General features: G+C 43.0%; 1 protein-coding gene across 7 annotated transcripts in view; it reads right to left on the bottom strand.

Annotated features, from left to right (window-relative positions):
- The window catches only part of LSAMP (limbic system associated membrane protein), a 1000415-nt gene that overhangs the window by 239560 nt on the left and 733505 nt on the right, over positions 1 to 27350 (bottom strand). The gene's annotated exons all lie outside the window — the stretch shown is intronic.

A 27350-nucleotide genomic window follows, 5' to 3' on the forward strand; every position in this document is an offset into this window, starting at 1 on the left:
AAAGCCTCTCTCCATGGCATGGAGAAGAGCCCTCTGGAACAGCTTTTGGCCACAGACAGTTTCTCCCATGGCAGCAAAGACACAGCTGTCCAAATAGTGTCACTTTCAACAAACATCATATTCCCATATCAAGCTACCCTGGAGAAGATGTCCCCTCACCTGGTTAGGAACAGACTGGAATGAAAACAAGAAGTTTAGCAATACTCAGTGAAAGAGCACATACTGTCCACCAAAAGTTTACTACAGGGACAAAATGTACCTGTGCCTCAGCATCCCCTGAGTTTGACACTCTGAGGACATAAATCCCTCCCTCTCCGATAAGGCAGGAGTGCCTGATGTGCCAGGGCGAGCAAGCAAATTCATGCACTGCAACTCACCTTAGCAGATGAAAGCGCTAGGGCATGGTTTTGGTAGTGATCTCCTAATAGGCCTAGAAGAGATTTATTTTGCCTTGTTGATCTGAAGACTGATGGATAATTTTCCAAAGGTTTTTCTGGAGCTTATTTCAAAGATGTATCTCAATCTTTGCTTCTACACAGCTTAAGAATAGATAAACCCACCATATTTTAGGGTTCATTTTCATTTGAGTTTCCTATTGGGAAGTGGGGATATGTTTAATGGAGATAATTCTGACCTGAATGAGGGATGGTATAGCTGTTGAATTCATTAGGAAATTGTATGTTATTTCATATCCCAACAAACTTGCATCTGCCTCTTCCCTGATGCAGTAACTCTTTGAATCTACATGTGTGCCAGGATGTGCAGGGCTCGCAGAATTACCATCTGTTTCCCTGTCATAAGCAGCCCAATGGCATGCACACTGCTGAAACAACAGCCTGCTTTGGTAATAGGCTTTATTTTATTTCTGCCACTGCTTTGCATGGATCAATTATACCTGTTCTGCTCTCCGGTAAGAGATTCCCAGCTGAGGAGGTCACATTTGCCCTGCTGCAGCGAGGCACTGGCCTTCACTGTTCCTGATGGTAGGAAAGCTGTTTCTCGTTACCACACATGTTGCAGCGCCAAATCTGACACAAACTTCATTGTGCAGAGCTTCCCCTCTCCTAGCTCTGGCCTCCCAACACATTTTTCTGCCATGTCACCGTGAAACACCTTTTCGATTATTTCACCTTTGCATTGCATACAGCTCCCCAGCTCTGGAAAGGCCTGCAATTCTCCCCCATCCAGAGCTTTCTTCTTCAGCCTCTCCCTAACAGTCCCCCACATACAAACAGCTTCGAATCCAGGCAGGAGGGTAGCTCTTCATCAGCCCACCAGGATCTGAAGCTGCATACATTGAGATGGAGAGAAGGATGCTCCAGAGGATGTGTTATTACCCACTGAGCACTTTGCTGACTGAAGGAGGGTAAGCCCATGCCAGGGGGAATGGGAGGGGAGACATGAGAGAGCCCAGCTTGGGGCTTCCTCTCAAAGGGAGTGCTTGCATTTTGCTTCTGCTTCTCCTTGGGGTCGCAATTACTTACAACGTTAAAACAACCTTAACCCCCATCCCCAACAGGCACCATCCCCCTCCCCTCTGCTCCACACAAGAGGAAAATTGTGGAGAAATATTACTTAATTATCACACCACGTAACTAATTAAAAGCTGAATGCTTGTGTGTGGTATGCTAATGGGGCATTAGAGAGCCAGCCTGCTTTGGTAAAGAGACATGATCCCCCTCTTTCCCCCTTCACCTTACTGCGGGAGCTTCAGGCTGACAGGCACCTGGGATGAGGTGGAAATTTATTATGCTGCCTTCAAGTTCACAGCTTCACAGAGGGCACCAAGGTCGAGCAACTTCATCAGTACGAAAGAAGAAATCACCTGGGCAGGCGCCAGGAGTGAGCTATATGATGTGAGTGGCTTGCTATGGAAATTACATACACAGTGGGGCTTCACATGTAACCTAAAGCCCATTTTTTCCTTTGTGGGGTTCTTGGTAGGAAACAGGAGAGTCTCTGGAAAAAGATTCTTATTGCATTCCCTGCTCATTGCCAGATGTGTTAAACTAGAAGATCTTAAAGGATCCCTTCCAACCCAAACTGTTCTATGATTCTAAGATGTGTATATTGAGTATAGACAAGCACACTTCAATTCCTCTTCTCCTACCATGTCATTACACCATCTGGTGCCAAGTGCCAGCCCTCTCCTTTCAGCTGATGCTGTGCTACAAGTCCATGCTTTCTTGTCCATTCACAGCATGGATCACTGAATATATTAATTAAGGAGGGAGTCTATTCGGGTTTGTTGAGTTTTACTTAATCACCATGGTACTTGCACATACACCCCGAGATTTGTCCTGACACCTGTGCAATACAGGAAGGGCCTGTGTGATCTGGAGTAGCCAGGTAGCCATCCCACCACGGGCTGGGGACAGTGAGGGGCCCTACATGGTAGCTACAGCAGCACACTGTATTAGTTGACCCAGTGGATTGTGCAGTGCCTCATTCTTTGTATGAATCTTTGTATGCCAAGTTATGTATGCTGGACCTGCTGGGGTTGTTTCCCTGATATCACCTCCCAGACAGAGGTAGTCCCAGTCACCTTCCACTTTCAACCCACAGAAGGCAGGTATCCTTGGAGAATGTAGTGTTTTCTATAGCTTGCCCTTCCTTAAAAGGCTTTGGGTAGAGACTTAGAGCCCTAGAGCAAAGAAAGTGTCACCACTGTCAGCAAGGAGAGGCAGAGATTTATCCTGGTTTAAGGGAATCATTGTATCCCTGTTACCACTGCCTGCTAAACTTCACATGTACCTCTTCTCTGTGAGCTGCCGACCCCCACTGTGAGGGTCATGATTTCTTGAGGCACAGAACTGCAACAGCCCAGCATGCAGCCAGCACTACCACGGGACCCGAGGCCCAGCAGTCAGCACAGTTGCACTGTGGAGAAGCTTTTATCCCATCCACCCCATTTCCCAGAGCTGGAGGGGAACAGATGGGGCTGGCTGGCTGGAGAAGGCCAGCAAGTGAACATGCATTGTCTGTGAGCCTCAAAGCTGACACTGCCTGTTTCTTCCTCTTGCAGACTTCCTGTTGCCCACTTGTCCTGTGAGTGCCTGCCAGCTGTGTCTACCAAGTCCAGGGTGCTCAGATGCCCACTTCACTACCCTTGGGATTTGTGTGATGAGCCAGGTTCCTCCACCAGATGCATCCCAGCCCACTGTTTACCAAGGGTTTTGGCAAACTATTTCTGTGAAGGCACAACAATCCCTCTGCTGAGCAACCACAAATAATTTCTTTCTAGTTAAAATTTGATCTCAAGCTCAGATCCTCATTCTGTCCTATCTCCACCTGGAAGGGGGTTCTAGAAGTTGTTTTCCAATCACTAGCCAAACACCCTGTCCCAGGCTGATGTGACACAGCGCCAGCATGGCAGGAGGGTGCTCCTGTCTTGTGTGTTGGTTCTATTGCTGGCACATCAACATTAAAGCCATGTGGATGCCCTGTCCCAGCTGAGACGGAGGATAGACAGTGGTGGGAAGGAAGGCAAGAGCTCAGCCATGGCGCTCAGAAGTGAAGGAGGCAGAGTACATTCCACCAAACTCATGCCAAAGAACAACAATGATGAAGAAGAGGCAAAAACCTCTTAAGGAAGACACAGTTCTTCGCTGCTCTGAGATTCAAGTTCATGGCAAAACACTTGTCCTGTGCTCTGAAGATGAGCACAGCATTCCTTGTGGTTGGCCTATCCTTGTCCATTAGCTCCTCTCCAGGAAAGGATCTTCTCCTCACCTCCATTTGGCCCCAGCAGCTCCCTTTAGCTAGCTCTCTCCAGCCAGCTGCGCTCCCACTGAGCACAGTATAGAGTGATGTCCTCATTCCCTCACTGTTACTCTGTCATCTCTGTCATTTCAGAGTTGATTCACGACCATTCAGGTTTGGCAGAGCATGCTCACAGTGTGTCTCAGCTGATGCTTGACCCTCTCTCCTATTCCACCCAGTTTGGTCCCGAACCATCAGCCCTACTTTATGGATCACCCCAAAGCCCTAGACTGTCAGAACAACTTCAATTACAGCAGCGATGGGCCCCGTGCCACCAGCAGCATCCGCGGCCTTCCAGCGGCTGACAAGGACTAATTAGGAAATGAAACATTAGTTAAGTCGCTCTCAATTAGGGCCAGGATAACGTTTTCCTGGCAGCACTGGGGCGCTTTAACTGCTGGTCCCATGATGACTGTGAGCACATCAGACTTGCTGAAGGAGCTTTAATGTTGAACATATGTTGGAGGATTACAGAAACCCTCTCAGCTGTGACATTTCTGTGTGCTCCCTGCTTTTTCTTTCCCCCGTAGCAAACAGTGAACAGTGAATGTCAGCTCAGGAAAGCAAGAAAGAGGCTCAAAGCAATTATCAGCAAGACACATACACAATGCTCACACATATATATGTGCACAAATGATATACCTGCCTCTGAATATACACATTCCACTTTTAATTAAACAACCGTTGCACAACCATCCCTATTCTTCCCCGTCTCTAGAAGCGCACCAGAGATGACAGACCATTGTCTCATGTCAAAATGCAGGTTAGAAGCCCAAGGGATTCCTGGCTACAAAAAACACAAACAGAACAAAACCGATGAAACAAAAATCCAAAACACACAAAAAAAGAAAACCCAGTGAGGTTAGGAGAGAGGTAAGCTTGGACTTTCTTCAAATAAAAGCCACATGAAGCTAAGTCTTGTACGGGAACCTCAGAGGGACAGAAAGCAATAAACAAAACATAATCTACCAAAACAAAATGAAAACCTAAAATTAAAAAGGCTCATGAGCCCTTGGAGAAAAGCATGGAAGAAAGAGGAGGGTGTGAGAGGATATTAAAGGAAATACTATATTAAGAAAAATACACAGTATATCAGCATATTTTGTGCATAGTCAGTTTATATGGTACAGCAGTCTTTGGGGACCAGCTGCAGCACACACAGTTTTGCTGGGATTAAGAAACAGGTCTGGTCTCTCACATGCTCTCTCCTGGGGGAGGTGTAGGACAGAGAGGCTGGGAAGACAACTGCAACTGGAGACGAATATGTGCCACAATCTTTGGATTTGAGAAAGAATGGATCTGCATCTGCTTGAAAATTGGCTTTTGAAATACTTTTTAAATGGAAATTTCAGTTTCTAAATTAGTTAAGGATCTGGTCTTTTTTTTTTTTCTCAAAAGAAAAGACTTTTCATATGGAGGAATATCTTCTGGTTAAAAAAAAAAAGAGAACCTTTTGACTATCTGAAATTTGCTAATGGAAAACTTCTGCAAGATCATCCCTTTGCCATTTGGGGAAAAATATCCATTTGTCCAACAGGTTTGAATGTAGCCCTTTCAGTGAGCACATCTCTCCAAAGCCCACTAGAAAATTTTCCATTGAATTTGCCGGGCCAGAGCTTTGCTGCCCAGCAAAAATACAAAGTCCAGAAAGAGAATATCAGAATATCTGACAGCTCTTGTGGCCCACGTAAATGGGATTCTAAAATGACTGCACCAATCCCAACTATCTGTTTAGACTTCTGCATCACTGTTTGATGAAATACACCCTTGGTAGGTCAGCTCTATCTCAAGCTCACCATATGCTCCGAAAGCATCACAATTTCAGCACACACAGCCACATGTAAAAAGCCTGAGAAGAATTTAAACGGACCTGTGTCTAATATGGTTGCACCAAAACACTAACCATGAACCAGAACGAGATGTTACGAAAGTATCACAAGAAACTGCCCTCTGCCAATACACACACAGTGCTGCAAAACCCATGCCTGTGTAAGCATGCATGGACCTTCCAGGGGAAGACCATTGTGCACTTAGAAGTGACAATAGCTATTTTCATGTCGGCTTTATTCCAGTGATACTAAGACCATAACCTGGCTTTTTGGTTTGCTTGAGGTCTTAGTTCTCCATCAGCTTTTAACTTGTGTTGTCATTTACAGCTTTGCTGAACAAAAACTTTCAAAGAAGCATAATGGCAGGGTTTCTCTCAGTGTGCCCACACATGAACGATGACACACGTCGCTAAGCTGCACTGAATCTCATTCAGCAGGCATGCTGTGGGAGGACCTGGAAGAAGGCAACTTATACCTTCCTAATCAGGTTACTATCAAATTTTGCCTAATTTGGTTATAGCTACTTTCATGCTGTTTAAACAAAGCCTGCTTAGAAGACCTAGTACAATAAAAAGGAAAGCACTGGGATGTTCTCTTCTCTGATCTTATAAAATCAAATTTGTGTTTTTACAGATTCTTCTTTTTTTGAGGTGGCAGTATCTGAATGTAAACACACTTCCCTCTGTGCCCCTGTTCTGGCTGAAACCAATGACCCTAGGGGGTGATTAATTTTTATCGAAACACCTTACAAGAAAGTGTAAAGATACGTACATGCAACTAGCTGACATATATCCACAGAGCCTTTGAAGGCACATGGCTCATTATTTCATGCAGTAGCTAAATGCTTTGAGTTTTGACCACTGTTAGCCAAAAAGGTGGGTACCTCTAGGAACCTTCTCTCATGCAAACAGTATCATCCAATTGGAAATCCAATGAAAAGGTGTTTTTTCAACTTTGTAAATATGTTAGCATGTATTAGAAAGTATTACTGAGAAGGAGCTAAGAAGGGACTGACAACAGGAATGAAGAAAGCGAAGGACACGTCCAATACAGACATCTTCACTCTTGCACAGTCCTTCTCTATATCAGGAAAAAGCCAAGTCTTACACATCAGTCAAATCTGAGGTTGTCACTTCAATACAGTCACCTGTGAGAATTGTCAGCAACTGCTGCAAGACTGTTCACAGAATAGAAAACTAAATAGGTGCTTAAGTGTCTGTAGGATTGAGGTTTGTGTGTCATTTGCTATGTAGAACTTGCCTTTCTTACAATGATGACAACCTCAACTATTAGTCTGCTTGAAAAATTATGGGAAAGCAATTCAGAAGTGCGACCCAAACTTTGCCCAGAGCCTGACATTGCCTTAGGCGAGCATCCATCTAGTCATCTATCTAAACTCATTTGCGTTGACAAAGGAAAAAAAGTCAGAGAGATGTCAAAATTACGGTATTTTGTAGCCACATGCAGGAAGATTCAGCAGCTCTACTAGGCAGTTTTCCTTGGAAACAAATTTAAGACCCCTGAAACCTTGAGATAGTCTTTTCATGTGCAAATATTTAACTGAGTTTGTTCCATAATAAAATTTCTAGGGGACAACCTTGCCACCCGTGCCAGCCGAGGAATACATTACCTGGCGGGGTTAACAGGGTTCTCTGCTGCAGAAATAAATACATTAGGAGATGAGACACAAAAGGTTTCACAGCTCCTGATTTTCCTTTAATAATATTCCATTAAAAATGACTGAAAGGCAACTCTCCTCCTATAAATCAGGTACCTCACTGATGTCTTTTAGTCCTGAAATGGGCCTTCTTTGGTTTTAATAGCTTCCCTTCCTTCCCTCTCTGTCTGTCTGTCTCCAGATATGGCTGATTTACCTGGATTAGCAGAGACACTGGTTCCATATTCTTCAAAAAGTGCTGATCAGGCTGAGCTGGCAAAAGATTAAAAGTCACACAAATTGCTTCTATCACTGAAAGAGTCTAATTGATTTTGGGAAAAAAATCTAAATCATGATTTGCTCTCTGCCAGTTGAAGCCTATCTAGCAGAGGGGCACTGTTTTTAGATGGGTGGGAAAAGAAGCGTCTCCCTGGAGTCCATCAGTTCCCTGCCACTGTAGTGGAGAGGCATCTCTCCTTTCCTCCTTATACTTTGCTTTCTTTATATTCTGTCTGGTGATTAAAGTTGTTACTCACCTACTGTAAGGCAAGTGGGTCCTGCTGAACCGAGGACAGAACTGGGAATGAAAGCACCTCTAAAGGCCAGTCCTGATACAAATTCTCCCTCAGTTTCTCTACCTGAAAATAAGGGGGCGGGGGGCCTACTGCTCACACAATTTTTGGTAGGTACTAAGAGGGCATCACAAGGCAATAATGCAATAATCTCCCTCCTCGGTCATGAAGGGGGGAGAGAGAGCAAGGCTGAAGATGCCCTAGAAGGCAGGTTAATGGAGCTAGCTCTGACAGTACAGGTTCTTGCTTTTAGGATCAGAGTTATGTTCAATTCCTGGTGCGAACAACAAAGCACAGGGTGTGCTGGTACCTGAGGATTAATTGATATTTGTAAAGCACTTAGAAAATATAAAATACCAACCAAGTGCCAGCTAGGATTATGTCCTACTAAGGAGATGACTAAACATTCCTCTAACACTTGTGGCAGATTTCAAGCACAACCATGTATTCAAATCTTAAATTGTTTTTTAGGCCAAGCTTGCCTAATGGGAATTGTAAATGTGAACGTGTGCTCCATAGCAGCCCCAAACCCTGCCAGATGGGATACCAGGGAATGAAGGGAACACACCCTCACAAAAATGTGTGTCTCATCATGTAGAGAAATCACAGCTGCTGCAAAAAACAAAGAGGTGCATATATTTGTTGATCAGGCACAGTATATTGCACAGCTGACATCTAGGTGAGGTGGAGTTGCCTAGATTTCAGGTGTGCAGTTGGTCCTTTCCTCTCCCTACTCTGCTAAAGGAGTGAATTCTGTGCAAGCTTCATATGAGAAAAACAATCACACATTTGTGTTTTCTTCTGAGAAACAAGACCAGTATTTCCTAGTCTATTCCCAAATGCATTTGTGTTTTCTTCTCCTGAAAAACAAGACCAGTATTTCCTAGTCTATTCCCAAATAATGAATTACAACACAGGATCTGAATTTGACTCAGCACTTGACAGAATATAGGTATACCGAGGAACTGCTTTAGACTGAGACTAATGTAGACAGGGAAGGCCAGGCAGTACTGCAGGCACAGGAACAGTTTGATCATGGATGGTACAAGTGGTTATCAACATCAATTTGGGAGAGGAAGGATCTGGCACACAGGAGATAGCACAGAGTAGGCAGGGGAAAACATCACATTTTTAATCTGTGTCTTCATAATGTCTTGCAAAGGAGATCCTGACCCATGAACAGGGTGTTGAGCCCTATGGGTATGGCCATATGACCACAAGTGGGAGAAGAAAGGGGAATTCGTGCCTGGATGAAGAGACAAAACTGCCTCTTTCAAAGGCCAGCCACACGTAAAATTGTGCAGGAACATCATGACACTGCAGCCTACCACACTGCCAGGGCTTTTTCACTAAATAGGTATCAACAGCACACTTCACATCAGCACATTCAAGTGACTCACAAATGGGAGTTACATTGATTAAGCCTCATAAGTCTCCTAAACCACAAGTCTGCACCAATCCGGTTATGTTCAGATAGGTAAACTGAAGCAGAAGAGAAGATGTAAAACACCCCAAAAAAAAAGTCAGTGGCAGAATCAGAACTGGAAAGCAGCTGCCTTATTGCCAAACTGTTCCAATACCATAATTCAGAAGACATATACCATGACATTAACAACTCACCTCTTCCACGCCCCACCTCTACAAAAGGTTTGTAGTGAGAAAAGCTACCAAAAATACCCAGTACTGGCCACACATACAAAAACATGGTGCAAAGAAATATTGCCTCTTACTCTCCAGCCACTTCCTGATTTTTTTTGTTACCCTGGAATGAGAAGATTCAAGACCTCTCACATCCTTGTACCTTAGGTTAATACCTCCTCCAATATTTTGTATCTTCATATCTTCCCTATTTCAGCTGTAAATCTTAACAGTATCAGAAATAGAGTCTGTTTTGAATCTTATTGAGCTCTTACTAAGTTTCTGATTTCAGTTATCTGGTGCAACAAGTTCTATATGTTAATTAGACATTTTGTAAAAGAGTTTCCTCTACAGGGGTTTAAAGTGGTTTGATGTTTTTCATGTAATTGCTTCCCCTGTTGTTCTTCTAATAAAATGAGAAGTAAATAGGAACAGCTGAGTGAACTTCTTTTTTGTGGTGACTATTTCTATACCTTTACCACAATGCTTCTTATTTATCTTTTTTCAAGAAAACAGTGCTGCTCTTTTTAATCATTGTTTATGAAGAAGCTATTAAAAGACTCCAGCATTATTGTTCCCTTTCTCTGGTCATTCTTCTATTTCTGTTATTTCCTTTTGAAAGATGGGGTGAGCAAACTGAATAGAGTGTACAAGGAGAGCACGTACCATCAATTTATATAATGGTACTGTATTATTTTATCTATTATTCTCTACCCTTTTCTTAATGCAGTCTCTCATCTTGCATGCTTTTATTTCACCATCACTACAGACGGAACAAATGTTTTTACTGAGTTGCTCAGTCGTGCCTTTTTTCCCCCTCATTCTTTTCTTTTGAGTGGTTACAATTATTTTAGAACCCAGAAACGAGCATGACTAATTCTAATGTGTTGTTTCCTGAGTGCATCACCTTTCCTTTGCCATACTGCATTTCATTTACTCTTATGATGCTTGCAAATTGCCTCAGCGAGCTCACTGCCAGACTTTCTCAGTATCTTTTATAGGCTTGGGTAACCTAAACATTGCTCTATTATCTACACATTTTTCCTTCTATGTATTCTTCCCATTTTTGGGTTATTAATCCATATTAAACACCAGCCGTAATACTGCTCAGTGACACATCCGCTGAGCTGTGGCATCTTTTTATGCTGCGAACCAGCTATATATTCCCTCTCTATTTATTCAGTAAATTTTGTTTTTCTTCTTACTTTATTTATGATACAGCTTTATCTCATATTCCATGACAAGTTTGTTCCTTAATAATCTCCTAAAAGAGACTGAGTAAAGAAACAAATCCAACAAGCATTTGGAAAAGTTTGCTTACATGAAATTTACTCCTTTCCTGTTATCTCATCTGTTTCAGACTAGAGTAATTTTAGCAGGGTGAAAAAAAGACAGCCAGCTTACATGGAAGTCAGATTGGTTTGACTGTGTCGAATCACAGAAATTGCAGCTAGGTGGAACCAGAAGGGACCTCAAGAACATCATTTGGTCTAGCCTGCTACACCAAGACAGGATCAAATATTCTTTTAAATCCATTCCTGGAGAATATCTGCCTACACGGTTTGAAGAAGCTCTAATGAAAGAAGCTCCATATCCTCCCACCTACACTAACCCCTTCCAGTACATTGCCAATCCTACAGTTAGAAAGTCATCTTAGTATTTACCCTATTACTTCTCATCTTGGGGATTTGCAGCACCACAGATCAATACTACTTTTAAAAGAACAATTTATAGGAACAAAACTCTTACGTTTCTCTTTGCCTTCCCCATTTAGAGCAAGTAAATTTTTATGGTTCTAGTTCTTTTAACCTTCCTGTGCAGGTCCTGTTTGCTCAGCCTCTTGGAAAGCCTGCTGCTCCCCTCTGGCCTCTCTCCCGCTTGTTGACATATTCCTCAAAGCGTGTTGCCCCAAACAGTAGGCTGCATGTCAGCAGAGCCTAGCACATAACACTCCAGTCCATGTTGCTCAGAATGACATAGAGGGACTTTTTTGTTCATCTTCAACTCAATGTTTTCAGAAGTATTGGTCATTTTTTACCTACTTCTAATTCATATTTCATTCGGCTTGCCCAATACAAAAAAGAAAATCCCTGGCCTTTCATTTCCAGAATATGACCTTGCATCTTTATAGTTTTCCAAAACTCTTAACTCAATTTGAAAGATTGTCTACAAATACCTTTCAGCAATGATCAGCCCCTTCAAAAATCCTTGCACATCCTGGTGTCATACAGCAGTCAAGGGGTCTGCCTCTCTGTACCTCAGTGTAAAACTGCTCAATCTGACTAAAAATTTTCAGACTTTTTTTCCTACTCACTCAAGAAAGCACAGAGGATAGAGAAGCTATACAGAAGGGAAGATTAAAATCAGTGCATTTGTGACCTGTTTGTTTTAACACCTTTGCTCTTGACACTGCTTGAAAGAAGCTGGGACAGGTGAGGCACCCCCCCAAACATCCACTGGAACAATGATAAATGAAGTGGAGTTGCTTAGCCTCCCTGCCATGCCCTTAACCTTCTGTCATCTATATCCATATTTATGATTAATCTATGGAGTGAGGTAGATAAAGGTTCGCAGTCAAGAACCAGAGATACATGGATATATTTAGAAAGAGGAGAAGGGGAAAAAGAAAGGCAGGATTATCAATCTAGCATTTAGTTTATCAAATTAAGAGCGACAGTCTGATGTGCATTACACGGGTCAAAGCTGCTTAGTGTGAGATACGAGATTCTTTGACCTGCCCCACTTACAAATGATCCTCTTATATAAAAATATGCACTCCCCAGGTATGAGTCTTAATTCACTGTACACAAACCTGCACATCAAACAAAAGGTATGGAGAGCATCCTAAGGACTCCTCTTGCCACTTGCTCTCTGTATGTGCCCACATGCTATTATGAAGAGAAAGCTTCCAGGTCACAGCAGGGATGTTTATTTCTGAGTCTCTGTGTGGGTGTACAAAGGATACCTGGCACCATCAGCCTGCACAGCTTAGTGCCCTAACATTTTCCAAAGACAAAGAGAGAGACAGCAAAAAGGAGACATGTTTGAAATAGAGCAATACCCAAATGATACTTTCAGACAGGAGCAGCACACACAGAGAGCACGGGAGCTTTCAGAGCAAAGCTACACTTGCATGTGTGTGGGGCTTCTCTTACTAGTTTCATCCTGGACAGAATGAAAGCTCACAGCAAGCAGTCCTATCATCATCACACTTCTGTGAAAATGAAAAAGCATTCCCAGTCTTTTTCTTTATCATACTCTCAAGTTATTCCAAAAGCCAGTTTCCACATGACTCTTATAGCTGTTATCCACCTGCTGACCGTGTTCTACAAATGCAGGAAAAAATTCTAAAAACATTATGATTTTTCTACCTAAAGGGAATTTCCTCCTTGCTCCAGCTAGGCTTGATTAATCCCTTGGGGACAATGGGGTAGTTAAGGTAAGAGAAGAGTTCCTCAGTAGCCACAGAATCAAAATCGAGGCTTACAGAATTTACCCTATGCTCATTTGGCCCCTGCACCTCGAGTCTTTCACTTTGAGCTTAACAAACACTTGTGGCTGGTCCACTGTAGTTTGAACTCTAGCCCTTCCCAGCAGGGTCTCTGGAAGAGGCCTGATCTGTGAACTACGGTCATTTAATTTACAGCCTAGTGGGAAGGCTCTGTAGGTCAGTGGCAAGGCAAAGCATTGTCAAAAAAAATCTGGTCCACCATCTTCAGTGGGAGGAGAGATGTCTCCTGACAGGGTAAAATAGAGAGCAGGTCTCAACATCCCAAACTTTCACAGCTCCAGGGAGGAAAACAGCAAGAAGAGTTTGTACAGGCTGAGAAAATATGAGGATGAAAATACATTGTTCATCTGGAGTTCATCCTTTCTGTCACTGTAGACTTATTCAGCAGCAAAAATACATCCCCATTCTGTGTTTTATGGAGACCAAGATAATCCACTACAAGGATATGAATGACACAAAACACAGTACAAGATGCTGGTCAAGGAAACAAGTAAATTATCTTTTCAATTATATATTTAGCTCACTCTAGCCATGTCTCTTTCTGGGTCTATTCTACTGAATATGTTCACTGACCAGAATACTCACAGAAACAGTCAGTGTTAAGTGAACAGTAGAGACTATTTGCTGAAAGCACCTTCTAAACCCGGAAACTAGAATAGATGCCCTGGAAAACCACCTCTGAGTTTGTAACTGTACATTAAGATCTCCCTGTGGTGCTCTGCTAATCTCCTAGATGAAAATTGCTCTGAAACAGGCAATGTACAGCAGGCTTTCCTCAAAGCGAATGTGCCTTTACATGCCCAGAGACTTGCAGGCCTGCTTAGGAACAAAATCCAGAGATGCAGTCAGAGAGCCATTTAGCAGCAGTTCACTTGGAAACAGCACAACCTATTGATCCTAGGTCACAAGAAAAAACAAACAGTCCAGACATTACACGGGCTCCTGAAAACAGCTCAGGGAGCTGGGAAGCAGCATCTCCGATATTCCAAAACGCTGAGCACAAGGCAAGAGCAGTCAGCAAAAGGCAACAATAAAACTCCAAGCCAAATTACAGTGATCATAGTTCCTGCTTGCCCCTGTTAGAAATGACATTGAATCCAAAGGCCCCATGAGACAAAAAACCCTTATCAATTTCTAGGACAAATAATACAGAGTAGTTCTTCAGGTGTCAGTCCTAGAGCTTGAGATGGAAGGACACAGCACTGAGTTTGGGTTTTTCAGCCTGCACCAGGACACTGCAGAGCCCACCTTGACCAGAAGTGTGGAAAGCAAGTAGAACATACTAGATTTAATAACTGTCACCTTTTCCTCCAGGATTTTTGAGATTAAGCAGCTCCATCTCTGCTATGTTCCTTAACCCTACAAGGAGAGCTGACCTCAGAACACCAACACACAACCAACATCCGTGAGGAAGACATGTCTGTTTGCAGGGCAGGTTGCAGAAGCTGTGCTAATCCCCACGTCTTTTTGGGAAATGAAAGTCCTTGACTCAAGCATGAATGATACTGGCAAAGATCCCATTACTGTAAAGCTCTCTGCCAGCCAGCCACCTCTCCCCCTCCCCCTTTTTATATCTCTAAGGTCACTAAACTGCAATTTAGACATCATTCTTTATAGAGCATGAGCAGATATGAAACATCTGGAAACTGTTGTAGTCTCACTTTGAGATACACCTCCCGAAGGAATTAAGCTGCATAGGAATGGGATGAAGTACTTTTTTACCTTGAGGTCACTGCAGCTTGAATGCATCCTCGGTACCTAGTTACTGGCTGCTAATGCCTCTTGGACAACCAGCTATGAAATGAGTTAGAGGGTCTCAGTACAATTCCCAGTGAGATGAAAACCTCAACCCAAAGATCATCTCAAATAGTCCACTAGACATCCTTCTTTTTGGCAGTATCAGTGAGGAAATGTGGGCCATAAAAATTTCACTCCTTGTTAAATTCCAAATGTGATCCCTCTGGAGATGAACTGTGGCATGGAGATAGAAAAGAAATTTGCCCTGTTGCTACTTGTGCTTTGTAAGTAGGTAACAGCAGTCCCCAAACACATAAAGAAATATTACCAACCTGATATAAAAATGTATTTATGTAAAAAAGGGAGTAGAAGATTTTTTTCAAACTCTTGCAGAAGTCAGCACCAGTGTCAGTCAAGAGACAGAATTTTCTTTCCTGACCCATATATAGAAAGTTAATTTAAACTTTATCTTCAATAATCTCACTTCTTTTTATTTACTTCATTCAGAGGGTGGAGGGTTAAACACGAGGTGTTTTTGAATAATTAAATGAAGGAGGAAGGACTATGTTACTGACAAAGCTCCTAATCTTCCTTATTTATTAATAGTAGCTGCATTAAGACTGCCTGTCCTTAATCCTGGCTCTCACCATGCAAATTCAGAACATCAGAAATAGAAAAGGCTAATTGAGGCCCTAATGCCAGGAAGAGAGTCCACGTCTGTGTCAAAAGCTGAAAAGGGCCAGATCCAATCAGTGCCTGGATGTGGAGCTGCCAAAGAAAGCCAAACTGGTTTCGGAAGGGAGGCCACCAATTTGGCTCTTTGGGACCCAAGTCTTGTCTTAGGTGATTTGGACAAGCCCCATTCAGCTGGTCGGGTGCCCAAGATGCTGCATGTGTCACCACACTGCATTCAGGGGCAGGTGTTTTGTTCAGTTTTGAGGAGCTCCAGGTCACCCTTGAAAACACTCACTGCCAGTCACTGCAGCCATGCTTTGGCCCTGAGTGACTGAGGGCCCCTGTGAGAGTCAGGGACCGACTTCCCTGACATCCCACTGTGTGGGGGCCTGAGCATCCTGGCAGCTTGTTCACCTGCCAGCTTTGTGCCTAGGTCCTGACTGCCCTGCAAATCCAGCCGCAGGTATGGGTGAGTTGGAGGCTTTGCTATAAAAGAGCCTGAGCTCTTCCCTCTTCTCCGACACCCTCCCCAAAGACCCAGCCGCCTAATCAAATTCTTTGGCTCAGCTTATGAGCTCTGACAAGATCGCAGCCCAAGGAGGCTCGAGTACAGACTCAGCAATCCTTACTACATCCAGCCCAATTTAGCTGTGCTCTCAGTGCATCACGCGCACAGTAAAGACCTAATCTAAAGGTAATCATTAATTCGTTACTGCCACAAGGATATGGCAATCAGCAATAGGATGCTGATTGTTCAGAGGATAAAGTAATGGATTTCTTTGTTTTTTTAAACAATAACCACCCTTCACAGTTGTAACCTCTTTATAGACATATTGTAGAGCTAATGAAAAAAGTGCTCACAAATTCCTTTTTTCCCCAAGACTTTTTTACATGATGTAAAATGAACTTTTTGGAACTTCCTATTGCATATTAAAAACAAACAAAAAAAAAATAAAATGGATAAAACCTGAGCAAAGCATTTATAGCAACAACAGAGTCATCACCTCTGTTTGATAAAGGACTATAAGCCTTCATGCTGGCAGGCATAAGATGGTCATTAACCTCATTCAGTCAGAAAGAAAATGTCTCCTGTGAACAGGTAATTCTGGTATGGTGTGGTACAGGCTTTCTTTCACCTTTCTGAATTATTTGGCAATTACTGGAGCCCAGATATTACATCTGTCTAACCCAGGCTGGCAACTGCAATGTTCCTGTGTGCAGCAAATCACAGAGAAGTTGGACCAGTGACTGAGCAGTGCCTATGGCTCCTGCCATTACCTCTCCTGAATTTTGTATGTGCAGCCCTGACCATACAACCTCCCAATCAGTGCAAGTGCAGAATCTGATACGATTCCTGGGAGTACAAAAATGGGATAGGAGAAATAAATCTACATTAAATTTGCCTTCTGCATTCCCTCCTGCATCCACAGGAGTGCAAACTGTAGAGTTTACTATGAGGATTAGCACAGTTTACCCTCTGTGGAAGATGATCTCAGAAAATAAAGCTATTGAAGATGGAGAGCAGGGAAGGTCAGGTACTGGGCCCTTGTCTTCACCTCCACCATATTAGAAAAGAAGCACAAGCCTGTAACTCCTCTGTAACAAATATTCCACTTCACTCCTGTCTCTTAGACTAGCATTTCACTTGGATCTGCATTTTCCCTCAAAATTATCTCATCCAGCCTTTCTCCAGTGTTCGGAGCCAGATACACCTAAGAGAAATGTCACCTCACGAAACAGAATTTTTACCCCAGCTGTAACACCCTTTTCAGCTATCCCTCACATAATGTCAGCTCACGTGGAAAGTCAGTGTAATGCAGCAGCAGACTCTCTCTAAGTATGAACAAAAAAGTAGTCCCCAAACTATTCCCTCCATTTCTCAGCTCTTTTAGGACAGGATTGACACAGTATTTGCTCTGTTTTAACCAGCTCCCATGTAGGGCTAACTGGTTAAACCTGGTATTGTCCTCTGGCAGCTGATCTGCACTACTAGGATCAGTGACCATCACAAGCATCACTAGCTGCATTTTGGGAAAGTGCTGAGAGAAATGTACATCTCATTGTGGACTATCTCTAACTTCAAATCTGTTGATATTGATCTGTAAATTCTTAGGAGATTTGGTTTCCTTCTCGGCTGGGAATACCCTCAGAGCAGTCCCTTGTGGCATATTCTAGCACGTTTGCTTCTGATACTGCATTTTTTTCAGATGATCCATCAACACAGTTATGATGGAGAGGATGGGCAGGGCAGAATATCACAATATATGTGATATTTCCCTTTTTAGCCAATACAACAGAGAGAAGCAGCTATCCACAGAGCCAAAACCATTAGCAGCAAGACCTTAGGACAGAAAGACAAGATTTCCCATGGAAGGCTGCAGCAGGCTTGGATCCCTGTGGATCAGGCACAATGCAGGATCAATGAGACCTAGATGCCACTAGGTTCTCTAAAATCTCTGACAGGTGAGATGGACAGCAGCTCGATCTTGTACCTCCTTAGGCATCGCTGCCTCTCCAGATAGGCAGACAGTGAAGACAGAGATGGCAATGAAAGTCGGGCAGAAGGGAGTGTCTTGTGTCTTGTCATTACCTCCCTCCTGACCTTCAAATACTGCTCACTGGCAGGGTAGGATAAGAGAGCAATTTGGACATTATTATTTTTTCCAGGAAGGGATCCCTGAGGGCTATTACAAATATGGTCTCTCGGTCCCCTCCCAGCCCTGCACCACCTCATCCCCCAACCAAACACAGCAGCGAGAAGCCAGCAGGCTGCTGCAGTCACAGCCTCCTCTCTCCAGCAAGAGCTGGGGCCTGACAGCCCAGCAAAATGACCCACTTCTTGCCGACTCAGACAAAAAAGCTCCACTTAGGCCCCAGGAAAGTGTCTCTAATAAGGCCATCCGTTAGCTGTGTCGCCCGGACCCCTCTCAGCTATCCTTCATCCCTGCCCTCCCTCCCTGCCCGCCATTAATGCAGTCAGCACGCAGGAGAATGAAGCCGTCAGGCTCAGTAAATATTACTGAGCTCCACACAGGGAGCACAAGACCATTATTTAGACTCCCAGGTCTTGGGTATGTTTTGATCACACCAATTTAGCACAGAGAGGTAAAAGAAAACAACTGGCTAGTGGCTGTCTGCCACACCTATGTGTGTCCTGGCTTGTGAAATCCCAAATCCCTCTGGACTGGCCAAACCATTTCATGACTGGAAGCCTGGGAGTGCTGATGGCAAACCCTGGCATGAGTGGATGGGGGAAAACATTAGATAGGTCCCCACCAAAGGTTACTTGAATTACAGGAGGCCAAAACTCATCCCTGCTCAGCCACTAAAGGCAGTTGTTCCAAAGCTTTTGTGTCTGGTGGCTGTGAGGAGGAAATGTCTTTTCTTCACCTTAAATTTGGCTCTCCAGTTTCCCTCACAATATGTCTGTATGAGTCTAGTTATGTCTCTCCCTATCAGAAATCATAGGATGCTGTTCTACAGCTTGAGCTGTTCCAACAACCCTTACTCCTTGACAACGTGCACTTCTCAAAAGCATTCAGCCCCTGCTTTTAACTCTTCCCTGTATTTGTTCCAGATGAGTTCTCTGCCATCTTCTCTTGGCCTTGCCCCACACAAGGCTTGTCCTTCTGCCTCCATGCAATGAGACATCTATGCCCAGGAGTTAGCTCCTCCTCAGCATCCACTGTGTAAAACAGCTCTGCTGCTAGCTCAGATATATCTGCTGCTTCCTGACTCAGCTCAGACCTCATCCTCTCCCCAGCTCCAGGCTGTTCAAGGCTCCCTCTTCCCATTTCTCTGTTCTTGGCTTTTTGGCTCGAGGCTCTAATATACTCATTTACCCACTGTTGTGAATTGTTTTGCTCTGTAAGCACTTGAGGTACAGTTTGTGGGGAAAAAAATATCCTTAAGAAAATAAAGTTGTGCCGCACGGTATTTTGAAGGAAAGAGAGGCAAGCAGGTCTCATGAGAACTGGGTATGAATTTACCTTGCACATCCCCAGAGGCACTGGTACAAAAAAGTGCAGGCTGATAAATCCCTTTTATTATCTGTACCGGTATCTGAAGGCAGGAGAGGATTTTTTTAAAGTCTGGCCAGTCCCCAGAGTGTCAAATTCAAGGGCGACATTTGAAATTCAGTGGTGACAGAGTAAGACAGAGACAGACAACAGTGACCATGTGTCATCAGCCCAGAGTATGTGCCAAAGCCAGAGAGACAACACATCAAAATAGCTCATGGAGCTCCTGATATAATTAAAGAGTCACTAACCTCTCATGGAGCACTCTGGGGGAAAAAAAAAAGAAGAAAAAAAGGAAAAAAACCTGCTCGGCACAGACGGATGGCACGAATGCTGAGGCAGCAGCATGAAAGCTTAGTTCCTTCCACACCAAGCAAAGCTCTGCATTCTCAAAATGCAGCTCTATTCAGAAAAGTGACTATGCAAGAATGCAGAGTTTTCTCCACATTCTCCCCTGGGCTACTCAAGGAGAGCACTTTTCACTTGCTTGACTAAAATAAACATATGCTACTATTTTCTCCTGACACTCCTGAAGGAGCCAGAACAGCTCTAAAAGTGGGACTGTTTCACCAGCAGTACCAGGAAAGCTCCACCTAACTACAGGTTAGACAGGCTGTAGCACCACTGCAAAGAGCCCAGCCTGCCTCTCAGATTTAATCATTACCCAATCTGGCTTTGGTTAGGAGAAAATGCTGAAAGAAAGGCTGGATGGAGGCAGAACCCAAAACCAGGCACTTCTCTTGGAGAGGACATCTAGGGATGAGATAAAACCATGCTAAGATGCATTATTATGAACACAGACCATCACACAGGCTGCTATCACTGTCCCTTAGCCGGTGATCTTTCAACCTGACCTCAGTACTCTCTCCATTACTCATTCTTCTCACTCATATGTTTCTCTCACAAGGTGCTGAGAAGAATTTGCATCTTTTTAAAGCATCTTTTCCCTCCAAGGCCCAGGAAAGGGAGTAAGTCAGTGACTGAATAGCAGACATTAGCCCAACTCCTGATTGTGCTAATGGGCTGTGCTGTCTCATGTCATGGAGAAAGAGTTGAGACACAGCCCCTCTCCTCCTTGCTAGGGCATACAGAACCTTCTTTTCTATTGCCCTACCATCTAGCCTGCTGCCTCCTCCTTGAGGATTACCTGTCTCCTTGGCTGATAACACAGATCTTCCTTTTATCAGCCAGCAGGCCTGAGGAAAAAGGGCAGCAGAGAAAGAGCATTTAATTTAACCCTCTGATAAGGGAAAAGAAAATCCTTGCTCCATCTAGAAGTACCTGATCTTTCCTCAGATGCATTGGTAACAACATCTTAAGGTCAAACTGTATATCTTGTAAAACATCTTTGCCTCCTCAAAGTGGTCTTTCCCCTTGTTTCTTTTCCACTTTCATTTTTAGAAACCAGGATATCTGAGGACATTCAACTCCTGCACTGCAAGTTTCCTACCTTAGTGAGCAGATGCTTCTCCTAGTCAGGTAAAACACCCAGCCTCCTCACACTGTAGAAGGGCAGCAGGCTTGTTACTTGTAGGAGCATGCAAGTGTACCAGCTTACCTGAGACTCATGTCCTGTACCTCCCCTCTCCTGGGAAGGTGATTTGATTGTCAGACCAGCACTGGAGGACTTGTGTTAAATATGTACGGTGTGAGAATGAAGGACGACCAAGGAAATAGTTAATGACAACACATCACAACTTTGGTTTGTAAAACTGATTCCCAGTCTGACTCAGCTTAGCAACCCTTTACCACATCATCAGCTAGATGCTTTCCTATGTAAACTTACTGGGTCCCTGAATTTCTGCAGTGGAAAGTCTTTGCAGTATTTCTATATTCTCACCGACTCTAAAATCAGGTATCTGCACCAAAAGCAGTGCCAATCATGCAGTGATCTGGCTTCGCAGAAAGCAGCTAGGGAGAGAGAGTTATGCTTGCAACGAAGCAAAACTGAAAACTAGTTTTCAGCTAATTTAAACTGCAATTGCCAAAACGTGAGATCAGAGCAACCCTGCGTTCAAATAGACTTGGGAGTGCATACCCATATCATGTCGCCATACTGATGTCTGCCTATGCCCTGCTGTCCTCCTACAGACAGGAAAAAATCCCCAAAATATTTCTGATGTCAAACCTGGAGAAGACCTAGCCGGATTTTGGCTTAAGTGACACAGTTTCCTTTGCTGTTTTTAGTTGGCATGTGAGGTAGTGAGATGAGAAACTGTCAATAGACTCTGCTGATGACCTGTAGAAGGCCTCTACACTTCTCTAATCTGACATGGTTTAATTTTGAATGCAGCAAAGCATTGACAAGGATGTAGGCTGCCAAGGCCAGTCAGCAGCGCAAATTGGGCAGGACAGGCTGAATTGATCTGCAAGGAAGAAACGAAGACGCAGCAGAAACTTTGGGCTACAGGTACCAATGGGGTAGTCCGTGGAGGAGGAAGAGAGAGAAACGTCAGGAGGGAAACAAATAGAGAGAAACAAAGTAAGGATAACACCACAGGAGGGAAATTTCTGGTGTCTGGACAGTCAGAGGAGCTCAGTGCCTCTAACCCAAGAAAACCGTCTGGCCCAGGCTGTATGGCACATGGACCATATGGATTTCATCGCTGGGATGCAACATCCATCATCCCTGTGCCAGAAGCTGCAGCACGGTAGCATGGGAGGCTGCCCAAAGATAGCCTGTCACTGCACTTCAGCCAGTCCAGAGAATGATGCTCAACTCCAAGCTCCGCCAGAGGTAGAAAGGTCACCATCCATGCAATTCCCCAGCATATTTCTATCCTTCCCAAACCAAACCTGAGAAGTGAATGTACAGCTATATCACTCACTTTCAAGTACAAATTAAAGCAGGATGGTCAACAAGATTAGTTGGAGAGGTTTGTTATCACTACTAGTGTTAATCTTATCACTAGGTTAAACAGCTAAATCAAGAGGGAAATTACGAGAGTAGTCTCAGCCTACATGGAATGCTCTGCTCACACACACAGGCTGAGGGCCACACCAAGAGCATGTTTACCCAATGACAAGAGCAGATTTTCCACAGTGACAGTACATATCTTGTAAAAAAACCAGGCACAAAATATGCTCAAACACCTAACACCACCACTCGGGCCATCTGCTGAGAACACTGAATGAGCATGCTGTTTGAAGTTTTCATTATTCAAAAAGTAGTACACTACTTAATTGACATTTTTCAGTGGTAGCTGTAAATATAGCCCTTTCTGCCAGTTCATGTCAGACAGACAAGAAACCTCAATGATGCTCTATAGAGTATTGAAACATTCCAAAATTTGCCAAATAATTTCTAGCAAATGACTCCAGAAAATACTGAAAGTCTCCAAAATCACAGAAATAAAATATTTAAACATGGATAATTTGCCAAGTTTGATTGTCATTTTGACCAGTCTTTTCTAGCATCAAGGATTGGCAGAACTTTGTTACTGCCATTTTTAATGCTTGCAGTAAAAAAAAAAAAAAAAAAAAAAAAAAAGGCAAAACTAAGCATAAGCTGTCTGTATTCAGTCATCTGTCTGTCACTGGGTTGAAATTCTGCTCAGATTCATTAGGTGGCTTTCACAAGTTTTGAATGAATCTGATCCCCAGTTAAGCAGAATGATATCAGTAATGCTTCTATGTTATGACTCGATGGAAATGTTTGTACATTATCTGAGAATCAGAATATAATCATGTAATAAGCAAAATGTAATCCTTGAAAATAAATGCTGTCAAGCCACACTATTTAGAAACAACAACAAAACAGTATTAGTAATACAGTGGTAAGACTGAAATCGTTCAAGAAAAGTGCTCTGAAAATGCCCTTTTCTCTGTATTTTGTGACAGGAAATAATACTCTGAAGGCAAGGCAGCAGAATCCATAGTATTCTCCGTGTGAATGGAGGCAGCAGTTATTGTACTCAACGCTGTAAGAAATAATTCATTTTGCCATGTGTGCTGCTCTTAACAAAGAGAGGAAGCCTCTATTTGGAAAGTGAAGCATGAACTCTTACCAAGCATTAGCAATATCAAAGCTCACATTCACCACCATAAATAAATAAACTCTCTCATCAAATATACCACAAGACCATAATTATAAAGTACCTTGCTATGTTTGGTCTCTGTGTTTTCTTGCTTCCCTTGCAGGATTCAAGGAACCATACAAGCAGTGCATACGCACTGCAATGGGAGACAGGACTACAATTTATCTGACATGGCCACAAAGGTATTAAAGTAGCTGGAGTTCATTGACAACAGCAGCACTAAAGGCACAATGGCACAGATTTCAAAGAAAATTAGCCATTCTGGACACTTCACAGTCTCATTCACAGCCCATGCCAACATCTGTGCTGACATCTCACTTCTAATAAGTAGCTCTGAAGTTCAAATTAGGTCAGGTAGGACTATCCAGGCTTCAGTCACACATGTGATTTCTCTATAGACAAAACCTCCTCAACCACTTAGATGCTTTTGACAATTCCATTCCACCCACCATATATAACAGACCCGATGTAGTCAGCTTTTGATATGCAAAACTAGTATGGATGAAAACTTTGCAGGGGTGGAAACAAATGGGTAGAAACGTCAGCAAAACATGAGCAACATCAGCAGAATTTGCCCTTGCTATAATGGAAGCAAGAACACAGTTTAGTCACAAGATAATACAAACTTCACTTGTAGTCTAGAAGAAACGGGAAGCCTTAGATTAGTCGTAGGAGGCCTTCCTTATGCTCCCTTATAGCAGGAAATACGTGGAGCACCATAAATGCGTGGAGAGTAACAAAACAGAGCATATAGGCTCTAACGTTATGTTTGGTTACCCCAGTTGGTGAAGTTACATCAGGCTAAAATGGGCACAGCTGACCTACATGGAAAGGGAGCCCATCCTCCAGGTCCTGCCCAGTTCTGCTACCCACCAGAAACCCCAGTGTTGTGCTATGTGGGGATGTGAGGCTGTGAGCTGTGAGGTAGCAGCCCATTCCGTGCCCACTGTGACATTCTCAAAAATTGAAGCCATTCTGAGCAACAGGGTCTTGCATTATGTTTGGCTTCAGGAAGAGCTGCTTAAATATTTTCATTAGAGGCAGAGTATTTTTGGATGATAAAGATAATTAAGTGCTGAAAGCATAGCGATCCATTTGACACCGAGAATAAGAGATATGAAGTATTTCTAATAAAAACAGAACCCCCGGTGGGATTTGAACTCACTCTGTGTCGTTACAGTTTGAGGCAAGCGCTGCATCCATCATGAGACTAACACAGTCTCTTTGCTGGGTCTGCAATTTACTGGTCTTATATTGCCTTCATTGGGTCTCCCCTGTTGTTCTCCAAATGCAAAAATTATAAACTACTGATCACTGCATGCTAACTTAAATTGATTTGTTCGAATGAACACAAGAATTATAAAGTTTGGGAAAACCTGTTTCCTAGTTGATGCCAACATCTATAACCTGTTCCTGAATTCATTATCCTTGCTCTCAATTTCCTGTGTGGTTTTTTTCATAAGTGGGTTTAAAAAAACACAGCTAGACAATCATGATGATGATGGTGGTGAAGAAAGCACCTCCTGCTCTTTAGATGTCTGTTCCCCCATATGTAATGTCAGAATGATTAGAGTGTCTGATGTGATGAGAGTGATTAGATCTGTGCAAACACACACAGAGGAGGAAAGAGGTTGGCTTTGACAAAGCACTCAATTACCCAGGTTCTCCCATCATGTCTGGTCCTATCACAATAGGAACAACACTCCCTCTGTTCTCCTGGGAGGGAATCACTGCCGCGCCTTCCCGCACCATCACTGTAAATCATGCCATATAGTTCTGTGCCACCCAGCTATAATTTTATAAATACCAGAATGAGTCAAGGCAATAAATCTACTGGGTTTTAATTATAAGTGTGCTTCTCTAGGTGTGGGGCTGGGTTGTTTTTCAGCTTCTGCCGATACAAATCATGTACATCTGCTCCTTCAACCCAGTCAGTATTATTCTTTCTTGGGAAATCCTCCGCTACTGACTTACTACCAGGACTACCCTGGCACATGGATTGCTGTCTCAAGAGCACAAATATTCAGTGAAAAAGGAAAGGTTGTTTCCCTCTCCCTACTGCTGGATCAAAAAGCCCTACCCCGAGCAGGATCAGAAAACACAACAGCGGTGTGGAGTCACCTGTCCTGTAATCTTGATTTCCATTGATATTGCCTACATTTGCAATTTTATCAGTGCTCTGTGACTACACCAGTAGGGTTTTTCCCAAAAGTCCCAGCTTCTAAAGTTGGATGATCACCCAGAGATCTTTCAAGCTTTTCTTTCAAATATGAACATTAAGTTTCTAGCTATTTTTGTTTCAAATGAAAGCTTATAAATGCACACTAAAAAAGCAGGAGGCAAAAAGACAGACCTCAAATATATTCTGCCTTCTGATATTTTAAAACACACTTTTGTACATCTCGTCCACACTTCTACACAGTACAACCCTACGGATGGTTTTAAGTGAACATTTGATGTAAGAAAAGGGGGTGGAGTTTTGTGCATGTAACACGGTGGGGAGAAAAAATAATGTAAATAATAATTAATAATAAAATAATGGGATCATATGTGAGAAACCACGTGTGTGAGAGCATACAGCAATACAATGTATATGTACCTTTGCATGCACATGGAGCAGCGCGTGTACCAGCAAAATGAGCAGGCAACAAAGGGAGAGAGCAAGGGAATCTCTGCGTGTGAACACGCCTGCACTCCCAAAGGTCAGCCTGCTCTCCTCAGATTTAATTCCCTTTCTCACTGCTACTGTTCAGAAGTAAATGTTGGCTTTTTATTAAAAATCAAAAGCAGAGGGGCTCGTAATCCTCCTGACTCCATTTCTTCTCATATAAATGAAAAGTTTAGCTTGGAGCAATAGCAGGTAAAATCAGACTGAAAGCAGAAGCTAATTCTCAGGAGATATGGAAAAGCTAAACAGCATTTGAGGATGGTTTTGTTTGTATGTGTACATTTCTCATTAGCTAAATTCTTATTATTATTCATTTTTAAATGGAGAATTTAGTAAATTCTCACACATTGCAGCACATTTTTGGAAATCGTTTTTCAGTGATATAGGAAACCAACTGTATTCTCCCCTTGCAAAACTAATTCTGTTCTAATGACTGCAAAGAGATGGCACTGCACTAATTTCTCAGATTTCACTTATTTAGTATGTTCCCTCCTTACTTAGAGTCCCCATATAGCCCTCTCCCCTCCTCATTCTCACTGCTAATACTGAAAATCTTTCCTTTGAAGAGCTACTCTGGTTTTAATGATATTTCCCTTATTTAGTGTAACCTTCAGAGCAGGGACCATGTTAAAAATGTTATCAGCAATACTGCCTGCTTAAACTACCAAAAATATAATTGCAGAAGGTGGGAAGAAGGAGGAGAAAGAAACAAAGAGGAGGAGATTTCTAAGACTTTCAGTTATTTTGGGTGATAATTCTTAGCTTCCTTCTGGAAACAGAGACAACAGAAACTTAAAGAAGAAAATGGAGGCTCCTTCCTAAGAACATACTCACCATGCTCAGGCTTCAATTAAAACATCAAATAAGATCTAGTATATTACTGACAGTGGGCAACACTGCACTACTTTCTTCCTCATTCACACTTGGTTCCAGTGCCTGTTTCACTAGGTTTAAGTGGGTAGAGGGAAGCTCCTCCCTGGGGTTCTTCAGGGGCACTGAGCAGATCATATTTTCTACTCTGAAAATAAGACTTAAAGAAGTAAAATTCACAGCGTGGATCATGCATTACTCAAAATAGAGTTGGCAAGGACTTAACATTACCTCTCCAGATTTATCGAGCTTGAAACAACACAGATAATCCTACCCATGCTGTACCTTCACCTCCACAGGTATAGGCCAGAACGCTCCTAGTTTGTAACCAAGTAATTTGCTTGATGCTACACCATCTGCCTCCTCAGATATCTA

This window comes from Manacus vitellinus, unplaced genomic scaffold, assembly GCF_001715985.3.
Source record: "Manacus vitellinus isolate BGI_N305 unplaced genomic scaffold, ASM171598v3 scaffold_28_pilon, whole genome shotgun sequence".
NCBI lineage: Eukaryota > Metazoa > Chordata > Aves > Passeriformes > Pipridae > Manacus > Manacus vitellinus.